The sequence below is a fragment of the Symphalangus syndactylus genome, chromosome 10 (genome assembly GCF_028878055.3).
Source record: "Symphalangus syndactylus isolate Jambi chromosome 10, NHGRI_mSymSyn1-v2.1_pri, whole genome shotgun sequence".
Classification (NCBI taxonomy): Eukaryota; Metazoa; Chordata; class Mammalia; order Primates; family Hylobatidae; genus Symphalangus; species Symphalangus syndactylus.
Window position 1 is genome coordinate 84168434 of NC_072432.2, and position 16584 is coordinate 84185017.

The window sequence follows — 16584 nt, forward strand, 5'->3', positions numbered from 1 at the left end:
AGAAGAGAGAGATTTGGACACAGAGACACGTGGGGAGAACACCACATGGTGGCAGAGGCAGAGATTGGGGTGATGCATCTACAAGTCAAAAAAATGCCAAGGATTGTCAGCAAACACTGGAAACTAGGAGTGAGGCATGCAACATATTCTTCCTCTAGACCCCAGAAAGAATCAAACCTGCTGGCACCTTGACATTGGACTTTTAACCTCTAGAACTGCAAGATAATACATTTCTGCTGTTTTAAACCATCCAAGTTTGTGGTAATTTGTTATGGCAGCTCTAGGAAACTAATATAGATGGCACATGGAAGTAAATAGTAGACAGAAGACTCAGCACAGTGAAGGCCTGGGCTGTGAAGTAGCCTAGGCATCTGCTTATAAGATCCTCAGGAACAATTTGTAGGTGGGGTTTTAGAACCCTGACCCTACTATTAATAGGCTATTACCACTGTATGTTAGTCTCAGGCAAATGACAGCTTAGACTTTCTAAAATATTACCTGCTTATCTACAATAAGGGAGAACATTTAAAATCTGTAAACACACTATTACACATACTTGTTTGTTTTATGCATTTCTTTAAAATTTAAAAAGAATCTGTTATTTTCTATTCCAAATATGGTAAAAGAAAGTTGTAATTGCATATCTGTTCCATGAAACATGAGAAAAGAAACCCTTTTCCCTGCTCCCCTTGCTGGAACATTATGCTTACTTGGCTGTAGGCTGGTGGTAAATTCCTCTGTGTCTCTCCCTTGCCAAGGAACTCTCATAGCCCTGAGACGGAGGGTAATTGAGTTGAGTGAGAGAGGTTTACAATCTTCTTCCCAGGGAGAAGTTCAAGTAATGCTGGAGGATGATAAGCTACCTTCTGAGAAGAGTGGGCTGATCAGTGGCTGAGCATTTGCTTTGATGAGTGAGATGTATACAGGAGGGAAGCACCCAGCTAACTCACAGCCCACGCAGGGCTCAACACTCTTCAAAATGAATATTGAACATTTAAAGACTATTGGTTTTGAAGTGGCATCAGGTTGTTCAGCTTTACTGGGGAAAAGTTGGGGGCAGGCAGGCACTTATATGTCTCCTTTGGTCCTCTGTGGAGCCCTACCTGGTATAGTTATAATAGCTGACATAAAATGAACTCTATGTGCGAGGCACTGGGCTAGTTTATGAACAAGATCAGCATTGATCATCAAACCAATCCTATAAGGAAGGTAGTGTTATGACTCCATATTACAGATACAGAAGCTGAGGCTTCAAGGGGCGAAGAAATGTACCCAAAGTCACATGACTAGGTAAGTGATGCAGCTGAAATTGATAGCCATGTCTAACTTCAAAGCACCAGTAGCATTTGAAAGGTAACTTAGGGGAATGAGGGTGAAGGACAATGCAGGAATGGAGGCTGATATCAGATCTTAGACATCCTTGGCTGCCTCACTAAAGACTTTGGACTTTGTAAATATGCAACAAGCACCACTGAACGATTTTAAGCAAGGAAGTCAGAGCATCCTGTTTTTGCTAGGTCTTCAGTCAATATCTGTTGAATGGACATCAACAACCTGTGGTTTATAAGCTACAAAAAATGCACTGGAGGAGGGCAGGGCCAGAGGAAAGGAGACCAGTTAGGAAGTTGGAGAATAGACCAAGAAAAAGAGTTGAAATGTCTTAGCATGCCACACAGGGTTCTGCTACACTCTCTCTGTTCTTCTATTTAAGAACATCGGGCAAATTTAATCAAAGGTGTCCATGAAATAACCCTATCCCTCTTGAATTTCACCCAACTTGTCCTACAACACTTCAAATCCATCTTTCCAGCATCAGTGACATGAAATCTGAAGGGAACCAATTAATTATGCAAAATTTAGAGTCCACCTTGGAGCCAATCGGAGACTTGAGATCAGAAAAGTCTTTGCCTGATCTGATGTGATTCCTTCTTTTCACCCTATATGCAGCCCCTTCTGTTGGGAAACTGGCTGAACTCACACCTGAGTATTATGCCTTGTCTTTGCCAGGCATATTGAGCCCTGCATGGACTATGAGATACCTGAATGCTACCCTCCTGTGTGCAACTCACTCATCAAATAGAGTAGTAAGCTCACTTTACTTCAAACTGGTATTTGGTATTCTTTATTTCCTTCCAACTCTTTCAAGCTTGAACTCCAACTGTCTGCATTGGTAAACCCTTTATTCTAGCCCTGGCATTTCCTGGAATGTGATAGGCTTGCCCCAGATTTGTCTCTTTCCTCATGCTTTTTCTTCTGCCTGGAAGGTCATCTCTTCTCTTGTTTATCTCATGTATTTCCCACTAATTCTTAAAGATTTCATTCAAGTGTTACTCTCTTTGAAGACTTCTTTTGTCCTGCTCCCTCATCTTCCAAAACTGTGCTCATATCAGCATCTCTTTAATTACACTGGTGCGTATACAGCCTTTCCATCATGTCAAATTATTTCACTAGGTTTTGTACATGTCTGTTCATGAATTCAATACGTGTTGATTGAAAACCTGCTATGTGTTAGGCGCTGGGTGCCTAGTAATGCAGGAATTTCATGCTGGTTTATGAGAGCTCTCACCCCTACAAATCCACACTGTTTCTATGTGTGTTTGTTTTACTGTTGTAAATGTTTTCACAAATGCTAACAACCTCCTTACATATCCTGTTTTGGGTTTGTAGACAGTGGTGCCAAAGAAACATCAGGATCCCAGAAGTAAAATATTCATTCAGTGTAACTTTGGGTTAAAATGGCTCTGTCATTTAGCCATTTAGCCAAGTAGCTAATATACTATTTTTTTGTATTATAGCTAAATACAAATTTCCCTTACAGCATTTTTATTTTTAAATAATATTTATAACTTATAAAACTACCATAGTTATCTGTAAATGTATATTTATAGATAATATGTATATTATAACTTTTTTGTTTGCTTACCCAAATTTTAATTCATAGCTTTTGTTGCATTATATATTGGAGCTAAGAAAGTTTAGCCATGTAAACCGTTTCCGGTTTCACCAAAGAATAGTGTGGATCCAGCCATCTTTCATAAAGTGGTGAGTGTATATATATATATATATATATATATATATATATGAATGAGACTTACTAGTTCGATGAAAACAGCTAAATCTTCTGAGCTATCAACAAAATGCCCATATGTGTTCTTAAACACTTAATAAGCACAGGCTTTAATAATGGTTAGTAGGGAAATAACTTTAAGTTCTGTAATATCTCCATTTTCAGAAGTAATCTAAATAAACTGCTAAAAATGGGAAAATTGGGTACATATAAATGAGATAAATGCTTGTAAGTAAACTTTGTATAATTTAAAATCGTTCTTTTATTTTTCTTTTTTTAAATTTTATTATTATTATACTTTAAGTTTTAGGGTACATGTGCACAATGTGCAGGTTTGTTACCTATGTATACATGTGCCATGTTGGTGTGCTGCACCCATTAACTCGTCATTTGGCATTAGGTATATCTCTTAATGCTATCCCTCCCCCGTCCCCCCACCCCACAACAGTCCCCAGAGTGTGATGTTCCCCTTCCTGTGTCCCTGTGTTCTCATTGTTCAATTCCCACCTATGAGTGAGAACATGCGGTGTTTGGTTTTTTGTCCTTGCGATAGTTTGCTGAGATTGATGGTTTCCAGCTTCATCCATGTCCCTACAGAGGACATGAACTCATCATTTTTTTATGGCTGCATAGTATTCCATGGTGTGTATGTGCCACATTTTCTTAATCCAGTCTATTGTTGTTGGACATTTGGGTTGGTTCCAAGTCTTTGCTATTGTGAATAGTGCCGCAATAAACATACTTGTGCATGTGTCTTTATAGCAGCATGATTTATAGTCCTTTGGGTATATAGCCAGTAATGGGATTGCTGGGTCAAATGGTATTTCTAGTTCTAGATCCCTGAGGAATCGCCACACTGACTTCCACAATGGTTGAACTAGTTTACAGTCCCACCAACAGTGTAAGAGTGTTCCTATTTCTCCACATCCTCTCCAGCACCTATTGCTTCCTGACTTTTTAATGATGGCCATTCTAACTGGTGTGAGATGGTATCTCATTGTGATTTTGATTTGCATTTCTCTGATGGCCAGTGATGATGAGCATTTTTTCAAGTGTTTTTTGGCTGCATAAATGTCTTCTTTTGAGAAGTGTCTGTTCATGTCCTTCGCCCACTTTTTGATGGGGTCATTTGTTTTTTTCTTGTAAATTTGTTTGAGTTCATTGTAGATTCTGAATATTAGCCCTTTGTCAGATGAGTAGGTTGCAAAAATTTTCTCCCATTTTGTAGGTTGCCTGTTCACTTTGATGGTAGTTTCTTTTGCTGTGCAGAAGCTCTTTAGTTTCATTAGATCCCATTTGTCAATTTTGGCTTTTGTTGCCATTGCTTTTGGTGTTTTAGACATGAAGTCCTTGCCCATGCCTATGTCCTGAATGGTAATGCCTAGGTTTTCTTCTAGGGTTTTTATGGTTTTAGATCTAACATTTAAATCTTTAATCCATCTTGAATTAATTTTTGTATAAGGTGTAAGGAAGGGATCCAGTTTCAGCTTTCTACATATGGCTAGCCAGTTTTCCCAGCACCATTTATTAAATAAGGAATCCTTTCTCCATTGATTGTTTTTGTCAGGTTTGTCAAAGATCAGATGGTTGTAGATATGCGGCGTTATATCTGAGGGCTCTGTTCTGTTCCATTGATCTATGTCTCTGTTTTGGTACCAGTACCATACTGTTTTGGTTACTGTAGCCTTGAAGTATAGTTTGAAGTCAGGTTGTGTGATGCCTCCAGCTTTGTTCTTTTGGCTTAGGATTGACTTGGTGATGCGGGCTCTTTTTTGGTTCCATATGAACTTTAAAATAGTTTTTTCCAATTCTGTGAAAAAAGTCATTGGTAGCTTGATGGGGATGGCATTGAATCTATAAATTACCTTGGGCAGTATGGCCATTTTCACGATATTGATTCTTCCAACCCATAAGCATGGAATGTTCTTCCATTTGTTTGTATCCTCTTTTATTTCATTGAGCAGTGGTTTGTAGTTCTCCTTGAAGAGGTCCTTCACGTCCCTTGTGAGTTGAATTCCTAGGTATTTTATTCTCTTTGAAGCAATTGTAAATGAGAGTTCACTCATGATTTGCCTCTCTGTTTGTCTGTGATTGCTGTATAAGAATGCTTGTGATTTTTGTACATTGATTTTGTATCCTGAGACTTTGCTGAAGTTGCTTATCAGCTTAAGGAGATTTTGGGCTGAGACAATGGGGTTTTCTAGATATACAATCATGTCATCTGCAAACAGGGACAATTTGACTTCCTCTTTTCCTAATTGAATACCCTTTATTTCCTTCTCCTGCCTGATTACCCTGGCCAGAACTTCTAACACTATGTTGAATAGGAGTGGTGAGAGAGGGCATCCCCGTCTTGTGCCCATTTTCAAAGGGAATGCTTCCAGTTTTTGCCCATTCAGTATAATATTGGCTGTGGGTTTGTCATAGATAGCTCTTATTATTTTGAGATATGTCCCATCAATACTTAATTTATTGAGCGCTTTTAACATGAAGGGTTGTTGAATTTTGTCAAACGCCTTTTCTGCATCTATTGAGATAATCATGTGGTTTTTGTCTTTGGTTCTGTTTACATGCTGGATTACATTTATTGATTTGCATATGTTGAACCAGCCTTGCATCCCGGGGATGAAGCCCACTTGATCATGGTGTATAAGCTTTTTGATGTGCTGCTGGATTCGGTTTGCCAGTATTTCATTGAGGATTTTTGCATCAATGTTCATCAAGGATATTGGTCTCAAATTCTCTTTTTTGGTTGTGTCTCTGCCTGGCTTTGGTATCAGGATGATGCTGGCCTCATAAAGTGAGTTAGGGAGGATTCCCTCTTTTTCTATTGATTCGAATAGTTTCAGAAGGAATGGTACCAGTTCCTCCTTGTACCTCTGGTAGAATTTGGCTGTGAATCCATCTGGTCCTGGACTCTTTTTGGTTGGTAAGCTATTGATTATTGCCACAATTTCAGAGCCTGTTATTGGTCTATTCAGAGATTCAACTTCTTCCTGGTTTAGTCTTGGGAGGGTGTATGTGTCGAGGAATTTACCCATTTCTTCTAGATTTTCTAGTTTATTTGCATAGAGGTGTTTGTAGTATTCTCTGATGGTAGTTTGTATTTCTGTGGGATTGGTGGTGATATCCACTTTATCATTTTTTATTGCATCTATTTGATTCTTCTCTCTTTTCTTCTTTATTAGTCTTGCTAGCGGTCTATCAATTTTGTTGATCTTTTCAAAAAACCAGCTCCTGGATTCATTAATTTTTTGAAGGGTTTTTTGTGTCTCTATTTCCTTCAGTTCTGCTCTGATTTTAGTTATTTCTTGCCTTCTGCTAGCTTTTGAATGTGTTTGCTCTTGCTTTTCTAGTTCTTTTAATTGTGATGTTAGGGTGTCAATTTTGGATCTTTTCTGCTTTCTCTTGTGGGCATTTAGTGCTATAAATTTCCCTCTACACACTACTTTGAATGTGTCCCAGAGATTCTGGTATGTTGTGTCTTTTTTCTCGTTGGTTTCAAAGAACATCTTTATTTCTGCCTTCATTTCGTTATGTACCCAGTAGTCATTCAGGAGCAGGTTGTTCAGTTTCCATGTAGTTGAGCGGTTTTGAGTGAGTTTCTTAATCCTGAGTTCTAGTTTGATTGCACTGTGGTCTGAGAGACAGTTTGTTATAATTTCTGTTCTTTTACATTTGCTGAGGAGAGCTTTACTTCCAACTATGTGGTCGATTTTGGGATAGGTGTGGTGTGGTGCTGAAAAAAATGTATATTCTGTTGATTTGGGGTGGAGAGTTCTGTAGATGTCTATTAGATCTGCTTGGTGCAGAGCTGAGTTCAATTCCTGGATATCCTTGTTAACTTTCTGTCTCATTGATCTGTCTAATGTTGACAGTGGGGTGTTAAAGTCTCCTATTATTATTGTGTGGGAGTCTAAGTCTCTTTGTAGGTCACTCAGGACTTGCTTTATGAATCTGGGTGCTCCTGTATTAGGTGCATCTATATTTAGGATAGTTAGCTCTTCTTGTTGAATTGATCCCTTTACCATTATGTAATGGCCTTCTTTGTCTCTTTTGATCTTTTTTGGTTTAAAGTCTATTTTATCAGAGACTAGGATTGCAACCCCTGCCTTTTTTTGTTTTCCATTTGCTTGGTAGATCTTTCTCCATCCTTTTATTTTGAGCCTATGTGTGTCTCTGCACGTGAGATCGGTTTCCTGAATACACCACACTGATGGGTCTTGACTCTTTATCCAATTTGCCAGTCTGTGTCTTTTAGTTGGAGCATTTAGTCCATTTACATTTAAAGTTAATATTGTTATGTGTGAATTTGATCCTGTCATCATGATGTTAGTTGGTTATTTTGCTCGTTAGTTGATGCAGTTTCTTCCTAGCCTTGATGGTCTTTACAATTTGGCATGATTTTGCAGTGGCTGGTACCAGTTCCTTTCCATATTTAGTGCTCCCTTCAGGAGCTCTTTTAGGGCAGGCCTGGTGGTGACAAAATCTCTCAGCATTTGCTTGTCTGTAAAGGATTTTATTTCTCCTTCACTTATGAAGCTTAGTTGGGCTGGATATGAAATTCTGGGTTGAAAATTCTTTTCTTTAAGAATGTTGAATATCAGCCCCCACTCTCTTCTGGCTTGTAGAGTTTCTGCCGAGAGATCAGCTGTTAGTCTGATGGACTTCCCTTTGTGGGTAACCCAACCTTTCTCTCTGGCTGCTCTGAACATTTTTTCCTTCATTTCAACTTTGGTGAATCTGACAATTGTGTGTCTTGGAGTTGCTCTTCTCGAGGAGTATCTTTGTGGCGTTCTCTGTATTTCCTGAATCTGAATGCTGGCCTGCCTTGCTAGATTGGGGAAGTTCTCCTGGATAATATCCTGCAGAGTGTTTTCCAACTTGGTTCCATTCTCCCCGTCACTTTCAGGTACACCAATCAGACGTAGATTTTGTCTTTCCCATAGTCCCATATTTCTTGGAGGCTTTGATTGTTTCTTTTTATTCTTTTTTCTCTAAACTTCCCTTCTCGCTTCATTTCATTCATTTCATCTTCCGTCACTGATACCCTTTCTTCCAGTTGATCGCATTGGTTACTGAGGCTTCTGCATTCTTCACATAGTTCTCGAGCCTTGGCTTTCAGCTCCACCAGCTCCTTTAAGCACTTCTCTGCATTCATTATTCTAGTTATCCACTCATTTAATTTTTTTTCAAAGTTTTTAACTTCTTTGCCATTGGTTTGAATTTCCTCCTGAAGCTCGGAGTAGTTCGATCATCTGAAGCCTTCTTCTCTCAACTTGTCAAAGTCATTCTCCGTCCAGCTTTGTTCCATTGCTGGTGAGGAACTGCGTTCGTTTGGAGGAGGAGAGGTGCTCTGCTTTTTAGAGTTTCCAGTTTTTCTGCTCCATTTTTTCCCCATTTTTGTTGTTTTATCTACTTTTGGTCTTTGATGATGGTGATGTACAGATGGGTTTTTGTAGATGTCCTTTCTGTTTGTTAGTTTTTCTTCTAACAGACAGGACCCTCAGCTGCAGGTCTGTTGGAGTTTGCTAGAGGTCCACTCCAGACCCTCTTTGCCTGGGTATCAGGAGCGCTGGCTGCAGAACAGTGGATTTTCGTGAACTGTGAATGCTGCTGTCTGATCGTTCCTCTGGAAGTTTTGTCTCAGAGGAGTACCCAGCCATGTGAGGTGTCAGTCTGCCCCTACTGGGGGGTGCCTCCCAGTTAGGCTGCTCAGGGGTCAGGGGTCAGGGACCCACTAGAGGAGGCAGTCTGCCCGTTCTCAGATCTCCAGCTGCGTGCTGGGAGAACCACTACTCTCTTCAAAGCTGTCAGACAGGGACAGGCACCCCTCCCCCAGCCTCGCTGCCACCTTGCAGTTTGATCTCAGACTGCTGTGCTAGCAATCAGCGAGACTCTGTGGGCATAGGACCCTCTGCGCCAGGGGTAGGATATAATCTCCTGGTGTGCCATTTTTTAAGCCCGTCGGAAAAGCGCAGTATTAGGGTGGGAGTGACCCGATTTTCCAGGTGCTATCCGTCCTCCCCTTTCTTTGACTAGGAAAGGGAACTCCCTGACCCCTTGCACTTCCCAAGTGAGGCAATGCCTTGCCCTGCTTCGGCTTGTGCACAGTGTGCTGCACCCACTGTCCTGCACCCACTGTCTGGCACTCCCTAGTGAGATGAACCTGGTACCTCAGATGGAAATGCAGAAATCACCCGTCTTCTGTGTTGCTCACACTGGTTGCTGTAGACTGGAGCTGTTCCTATTCGGCCATCTTGGCTCCACCCCATAACTTCTTACAATAATATTCTGATTGGGAATAGCTGAGAAAATACAAAGAAATATAAAGAATAAAACTAAAGCCACCAGTAACCAAACCATTTAAGAAAAGTCTCATTAATATTTTGGTGAGTTTTCATTCACATTTATATAAAATATATATTCATATATGCATAAGCATATATTTAACGGAGTTGAGAATAATATTGCAAAAAAAGTTGCATTCTACTTTTTGCCTTTAACCTTCTATTATAAATATTTTGTGTCCCTTGAAAAATTCTTAGTAAACAGAATTTTAAATGATTTCATACTTTCGAATTATTATATTAAGATTGGCTTAACCAATCCCTTATTGTTGGATATTTAAGTCATTTCTGGGTGTTAAATAATATTGTAAATGTACGTTTTTACAAGAATATTTATAATGGCTTTATTAACAATAGTCAAAAACTAAAAATAGCCCAAATGTTTATGCACAGAAGAATGAACAAATTATTGTATATTCATAAATGGAAGACTACTCAGCAATATGAAGAAAAAAAGTACTGATACACAAAACAACAGAGATGCATCCCAAAAACATGCTGCGTGAAAGATATTAGACACAAAAGAGTCCATACTGTGTGGTTTCTTTTACACACACTTCTAGGATGAGATAAACAGAAAGAATAGTAAAGATTAGAACAGTGGTTGCCTGTAGGGGAGGCAACTGACTGGAATGGGCAAGGCGGAACTTTCTGGAGAGATGAGACACGCTATGTTTTGATTGGAATGGCAGTTGCATAGGTATATACATTTGTCAAAGCTCATAGAACTATACATCGGAAATTCATGAACTTTATCATATGTAAATTGTTCCTTAATTTGTTGAAGTTTTAAAAATGTTAATAAAAAAAGGAACTGTAAATAAAGAGAATTAAAAGACATATCAAGTTAAACAAAGGAATGGACAAGGCTATAATGTTTAGGGATGAGGACTTGAGTGATGAAATTATAGAGAAATGTGAGGAAGCAATTATAACAGTTACTTTAGTGGTGTGAGAGAGGACTGTGTTGGGTACAGGGCCAGTGAAAAGGATTCTGGGAGGCTGTCAATGGTCTATTTCTTCAGCTGGTTTGTGGTTGCGATGGTGTTCACTATATAGTGATTCATTAAGTAATTTTTTTATGCAGGTTTGTGTTGTTTTTATTTGACAACGACAAGTAAGAACTTTTTTTAAAATTAAAAAACAAACCCAGTGAATCGCTATAGACAATTAATGTTCAAAGAAGGTCTCTCTGAGAATGTGACTTTGTGATGAAACTTGAAGGAAAAGACTATGAAAAGAATCTAGCTATGTGAGGAGAAGGGGGAAGACCCAAGAAGGGAATGCTATTGACAAATGTACCTGGGAAAACCAGAAGAAGACCAGAGAGCTTGAGGGAGGACAGCACTGGGGACATATGAGATTTAGTGGGAGAGGAAAGCATGTGCTGAGAACATACACGAGTGTGTGAAGAACAATTACAGAGCTTGGATTTTACTCTATGCAAAAGGAGAAAACATTGAAGGGTACTACATAGGAAAGAAACAGACTGCAATTTATGTTTTTAAATAATTATTGTGGCTACTCTGTGAAGGATGGATGCAAGAGAAACAAAATGGAAACAGGATGTTAGCAAAGTAGTTGAGTTAGAGAGATGCAGTACGTGGAGTTTGGGTGGTGACAGTGAAGATGGATAAACGTGAATCTTTCTAATTTGACTATAGAGTGATGAGAAGTGAAGAATTTAGGAGTCCTTCATAATAACATAAATAACAGAATAGACAATGATGTCATTACTAAAATAGATACGTGATGGGAAGAAAATTTTGAGAAGGAAAACTAAGAGTTAACTTTAAGAGGTGGGAAATCAACAATCCAACCAGAAATGTGGAAGTTTATTTCCACTTCATACTAACTCTGGCATCCCATATAATTTTTTATCCAGCTTACCTCTGAGCCTCTGCTTCCGGCAACTAACTCTTGTTCCAGCCATAGTGTCCTTGTTTGTTCCATCCCGCTCGCTCCTAGCCCTTATCCATGTCTGTGCCCTTTAAATATATTTTTCTGTCAACGAATACCCTTTCCTATTATATTTCTGTCACTAACTTACCATCTGTTCACCAAGACTCACTTTATATCCTATTGCCTTTGGTCCCTGTCCAGCCCATCTCCTATTTTTGTGTGACCCATGAGCTAAGAATAGTTTTTACATTTGTAAATGGTTATACAGTTTAAGTGCTTATGTAATAGTCTAGGTTTTGCCTCTTGGACTGGAAGTCTACAAAAAATGTACTATCTGGCCCATTTAAATTTGCTGACCCTTGTTCTAGATGGCGCAGGAAAGAAGTTAATTCATTATATTCAATGGATTCCTTAGGGTGTTAGGCCTTAATTCTCTCTTGGAACTCTGCTGAGGAGGCTAAGAGAGAAAGTACTTACCCCTAAGCCATGTGCTTTTTGATGTCTCAGCTGAATGCCCAGGTTGTTAGAGAGGTGTTAACAAAACAAGATCTCTTCTCTGCAGCTGAGCTACTATTCCCATCCTCCAGGACTGCTTGATCTCTATGATCTCTTTTCCTCTATCAATCCTTTAGTAACCACTCTCTGGAAAGTCTTCCCCTTGCCTGTATATACTAGACCTCAGTCAAAAACTCATGGATGAAATCCACAGAACCACAGAACTCCTGGGCTCTTCCTCTGCACAGGTCCTTCTTCTCTGCTGTGCTCTTGTTATGGGCTGAATGTTTGTGTCCCTCTAAAATTAATAGATTGAATTCCTAACCCCCATTGTGATGTTATTTGGAGTTGAGGCCTTTGGGAAGTAATTAGATTTACATGAGGTCATGAGGGTGGGGTGCCTCATAATGCGATTAGTGTCCTTAGAAGAAGAGGAAGAAAGATTAGCAATCTCCATCTCTCTATGCCATGTGAGGACACAGCAAGAAGGCGACCATTTGCAAACCAAGAAGAGAGCCCTCACTGGGGAACAGACTCAGTGGGCACCTTGATCTTGGACTTCCCAGCCTCCAGAACTGTGAGAGATAAATTTCTGTTTGAACCACCCAGTTGATAGTATTTTGTTATAATAGCTCATGCTAAGATACCTCTTCTGCAGATTGTACCCATTTAAATTGCCCCAAATTCTGATCTCTGCCTCCTCAGCTCTGAAAGACCACTGTACTCTGCTTGGCTGCTTAGGGAGGGCTCTAATTTCCCTAAGTGTCTCTTCTCTGTCCTGGCTCTAGCCTGTCCAGCTCCTGGCTGAAGTACAACTCCCATCTGAATCCTAGAATCCTAAAACCACCACTTGTATTTATCTCACCTCCTGAAGTAATGAGATAATCTAGGAAGATGTTCTCAAATGGACAAGTTAGATAACAGTTAAGCTCAAATAAAAAGAAAAACAGTCACTTGTGGCACCGCTAATACTTGGGAGCCATATATAAGCAAGAGCTTACTCCAAATCTTGTTGTATATCATAGTCACCTAAAGAGCATTAAAAAAAATAGATTCCTGGTGATTTTTGCCTCATTATGTACTTTTAAAGGTACTTTAGGGGAATCCTCATACAACTAGCCTAACCCTGAATCTCAAACATTTACATTTAGGAATTCCAATGGTTATTTGTCATTTATCTCCACCCACTAGATTCATTCTTTACCCTTTACTGCTGGCGCCCTGCACCCTGGGGGCTGACTCATGCAGAAAGCATACTCTCATGGATGCAGTGTTCTCTCAGCTCCTTGGTTAGAGATTAGAGGGCCTGGTATCTCTTTCCCAGGATCCTTCTTGGAATTCTGGTTTGGATAGTGGTTATTCCCTCTATGGCCACAGCCAGTGGTTTGCTGTTGCTGTGGCTTGTTAAATTTCCAGTAATTTTGTGGGCCAGTTGCTAAACATAGTCAGTATTAAAAAATAAAGTGCATATATATGTACAATTAAATATATTATGTTAAAAATAACAAATATTCAAAACCCATGACTTCCTAATTATTTCACTGCATTTTAATATTATCTATGCTTTTGAAGTTCCTTACCTCTACCTGTGTGATCAAAATACATAATGATGTGCTACTCTGCATCTCTTCCAAACTCCACGTTCACTGACCACATTGGTAGCTTGAAATTGTCCACAGTGGGAGGATTTACTGCATAAAAATCAGTATTACAAGTAGGTTTTTTTTTCTCCTGAAGAGCAGGCTGTTAAACATTTCCCAAGAGGCATACCACTGGCTCCAGCTACTATGAACGGCTCCTCTTCCACTATCTCAGCTCTCTTCAGGCCCCAGGAATGCTATGCCCTACCTTTGGGTCTTCAGGCCTATGGATGATAACAGTTTCCCCTCACTGTTAACACTGGATTCTTGTTGGTTCTCTTACCTCTAGCCATACCTTCAGAATAGTCCCTTTGTTAGACTCACATCAGTCAAACCCTTTTGAGTTGACATCTGTTTCCTACTGGATCCCTGACTGATACAGGCACCATCTCCAGAGACCAGTACTTTCAGAAGTGCAATTGGTAGAAGACAAATACTGTAAAATGTAGATAATTTTCACATTGAAGAAGGTTCATTGGTCAAATGTTTAAGAAAAACTAAATCTAACAAAAATAGGGATGTTTCTTTATTATAGGACATCTCAAAACCTTTTATATAGGTAATATATTTTGTGATATACCTTAAACTTTCATGGCCTTTTTTTTTCTATAAAACTTCTATTGCAACCACTTTTCCAAGAAACACTACTATGGAGTTATTTTAGAAATACAATATTAGGGGCCAGGCACAGTGGCTCGTGCCTGTAATCCCAGCACTTTGGGAGACTAAGGGGGAATGATTGCTTGAGGTCAGGAGTTTGAAACCAGCCTGACCAACATTGCAAAACCCCATCCCTACTAAAAACACAAAAATTAACTGGGCATGGTGGTGCATGCCTATAATCCCAGCTACACGGGAGGCTGAGGCAGGAGAATTGCTTGAACCCAGGAGGCGGAGGTTTCAGTGAACCAAGATCACACCACTGCACTCCAGCATGGGCGACAGAGTGAGACTCCATCTCAAAAAAAAAAAAAAAGAAAGATAAAAAGAAATACAGTATCAGTGTTAGGCTCTATATTGGAAATTGACCTAAAAGAGAAATGCTTTAGTAATTCTCACAATGTGTTTATATTTTTCAAACTAATGAAACTGATAGATGCTGCCATACTTATAAATATATACTAACATCTTTTTTATCCATTGACATTGAAGAATAAGTGTTGTACACATAAGTAAACATTTTAAATGTCTGAATATTACCCCCAGGAACAGTGGAAATCAATTTAAATCATTTTGAATGGAGAGCATTTTTAAATGTATGATGACTTTATGATGTATGTATGACGACTACTTGAAACATTGCTCAGTATGCTTTGGAGGCCAGTAGCTGTTGATTTAGCCCTACATGTAATGACTCCAAACTTTAGGTTTTGTGTTTTCATGGATGTGCTTATTTCCCTCTGTGTCAGGTTGTCAGCTAACATTGCTTACAGTTGTCAATGCATCTAATTCTAGCTTCCCTCTTGCTTCTAATCTTCTCTAACATGGGAAACCAGATATCCAAGCTGGTTAGAATTGTGTATACAGTGATGGGGGATGTTTATCCCCTAAATTCTAGGTTGATATGGCTATCAGATAAATGGCCTCCAGAGAAGAGACATAATGTATCAAACTCATTCCAAATTTAAGCCAAACCAGAACTAAATTGAGTCTGTTTAATTGTCATAAATATGTAAAATGTAAAATAACAAACACCAATAAATAGAATATATTTTGTGGAAATTAATCTTTCAGCCTAAAGTTATCATTTTCACAAGATACCTTTTAAAATACAGACAACTTTTCAGTTTTTGGTGAAGCTAAGCCTATTTTCTTGACATCCATTTTGTGAGTTTTATGTCAGACAAATTAATTCCAAAGGGAAAAATAAATATTCACTTTCTTTTTTTTTTTTTCTTTCTTGACTGGCTCTTCAATCCAGGATTGAAATCATCTCTGTGGGATGAGAACTCAGGGAACCCAAACATCTGAAGGAGGGAGAACACAAAAATCACAAGAGAAAGCCCAAGGAGATCTGAAAAGGTGCCTGCCTGAGGCAACCCACACTCACATAAGCTTCCATTATGCATGAAGTTGCTGAGAATCTTTGCAATGGCTCATGGGAGATCTATTTACATGGATTTTGTTACAGAAGCTAACCACATTCTGAGTCAGACAGAGTGGTGTCTCATGTTAAATAAATAAATAAAAATTTCCCTTGTAAAAAATTATCTCTTCTAGTTGGGGGCAGTCACTGGTGTGACTCATGACCTTGAAGCTGCATTTGGACTTGATGGAAGATGGTGATTAGTCCACCTAAAGACCTGATCATGGTTTTTGACTTCTAGAGCATGGTTATTTATTTGTTAATGCTGGGAATTTGCAGTGAGACATTCACACACACACACGCACACACACACACATTTTTCTTTTCTTTTGTCTTCTTTTATACACTATGTTTGGAAGGAATTTCAAGAGGGCTTCAATTTGTTGAAAGAGATTGCCTCCTTATGGGGTAGGAGGTGGGACTCAACTCAAGAGGCAGGGCTCGGCTCTGGACCACATTGAAGACTGGCTCTATAAGACAGGCCTTCCAATATCATTACAGTTTACTCATTTTCTGGAAACAACCCTACCCGGAAGTTACCACTCCTTTTTCTAGAAATTTCTGAATAGCCTGCCTCCTAATTTGCACATAATTAAAAGTGAGTATAAATGTGGCTGTAGAACTGCCCTGAGCTGCTACTCTTGACACACTGCCTATGGGGTAGCCCTGCTCTGCAGCAGCAGTCATGAAGCTCTAATACTACTCCCTCAATAAAGCTGATTCCTTTCACCACTGGCTCGCCTTTGAAGTCCTTCCTAGGCAAAACCAAGAACCTCCTGGAGGGGAGTCCCAAAATTGGGGTTGCAACACTTAAAGGTTGATGTTCAACTTCTGGGTGAAAGGAATCTAACTTAGACTAGACACAAAGAAAACTGAGGTAATAATTATTGCAATGACTACTACCATTTATCAGCTTGCTATTATGAGCAGTGTACTTGCTCCTTTATATTCACTGATATTCATAACCCTTATCACAACTCTATGTTAGCTCCACTTTACAAAGAAGAAAACTAATGCTTGGAAATGTTAGTTTCCCCTAGTTTT

General features: G+C 39.3%; 1 long non-coding RNA gene across 1 annotated transcript in view; it reads left to right on the plus strand.

The window, feature by feature from the left end:
• LOC134731531 (uncharacterized) overlaps positions 1–15434 on the plus strand; it is a 32887-nt gene extending 17453 nt beyond the window's left edge. Inside the window, exon 3 of the long non-coding RNA XR_010113879.1 lies at positions 15376–15434. This is a non-coding gene — a long non-coding RNA (uncharacterized lncRNA). The remainder of the gene's footprint in view (positions 1–15375) is intronic.
• The last annotated feature ends 1150 nt before the right edge of the window (positions 15435–16584 follow it).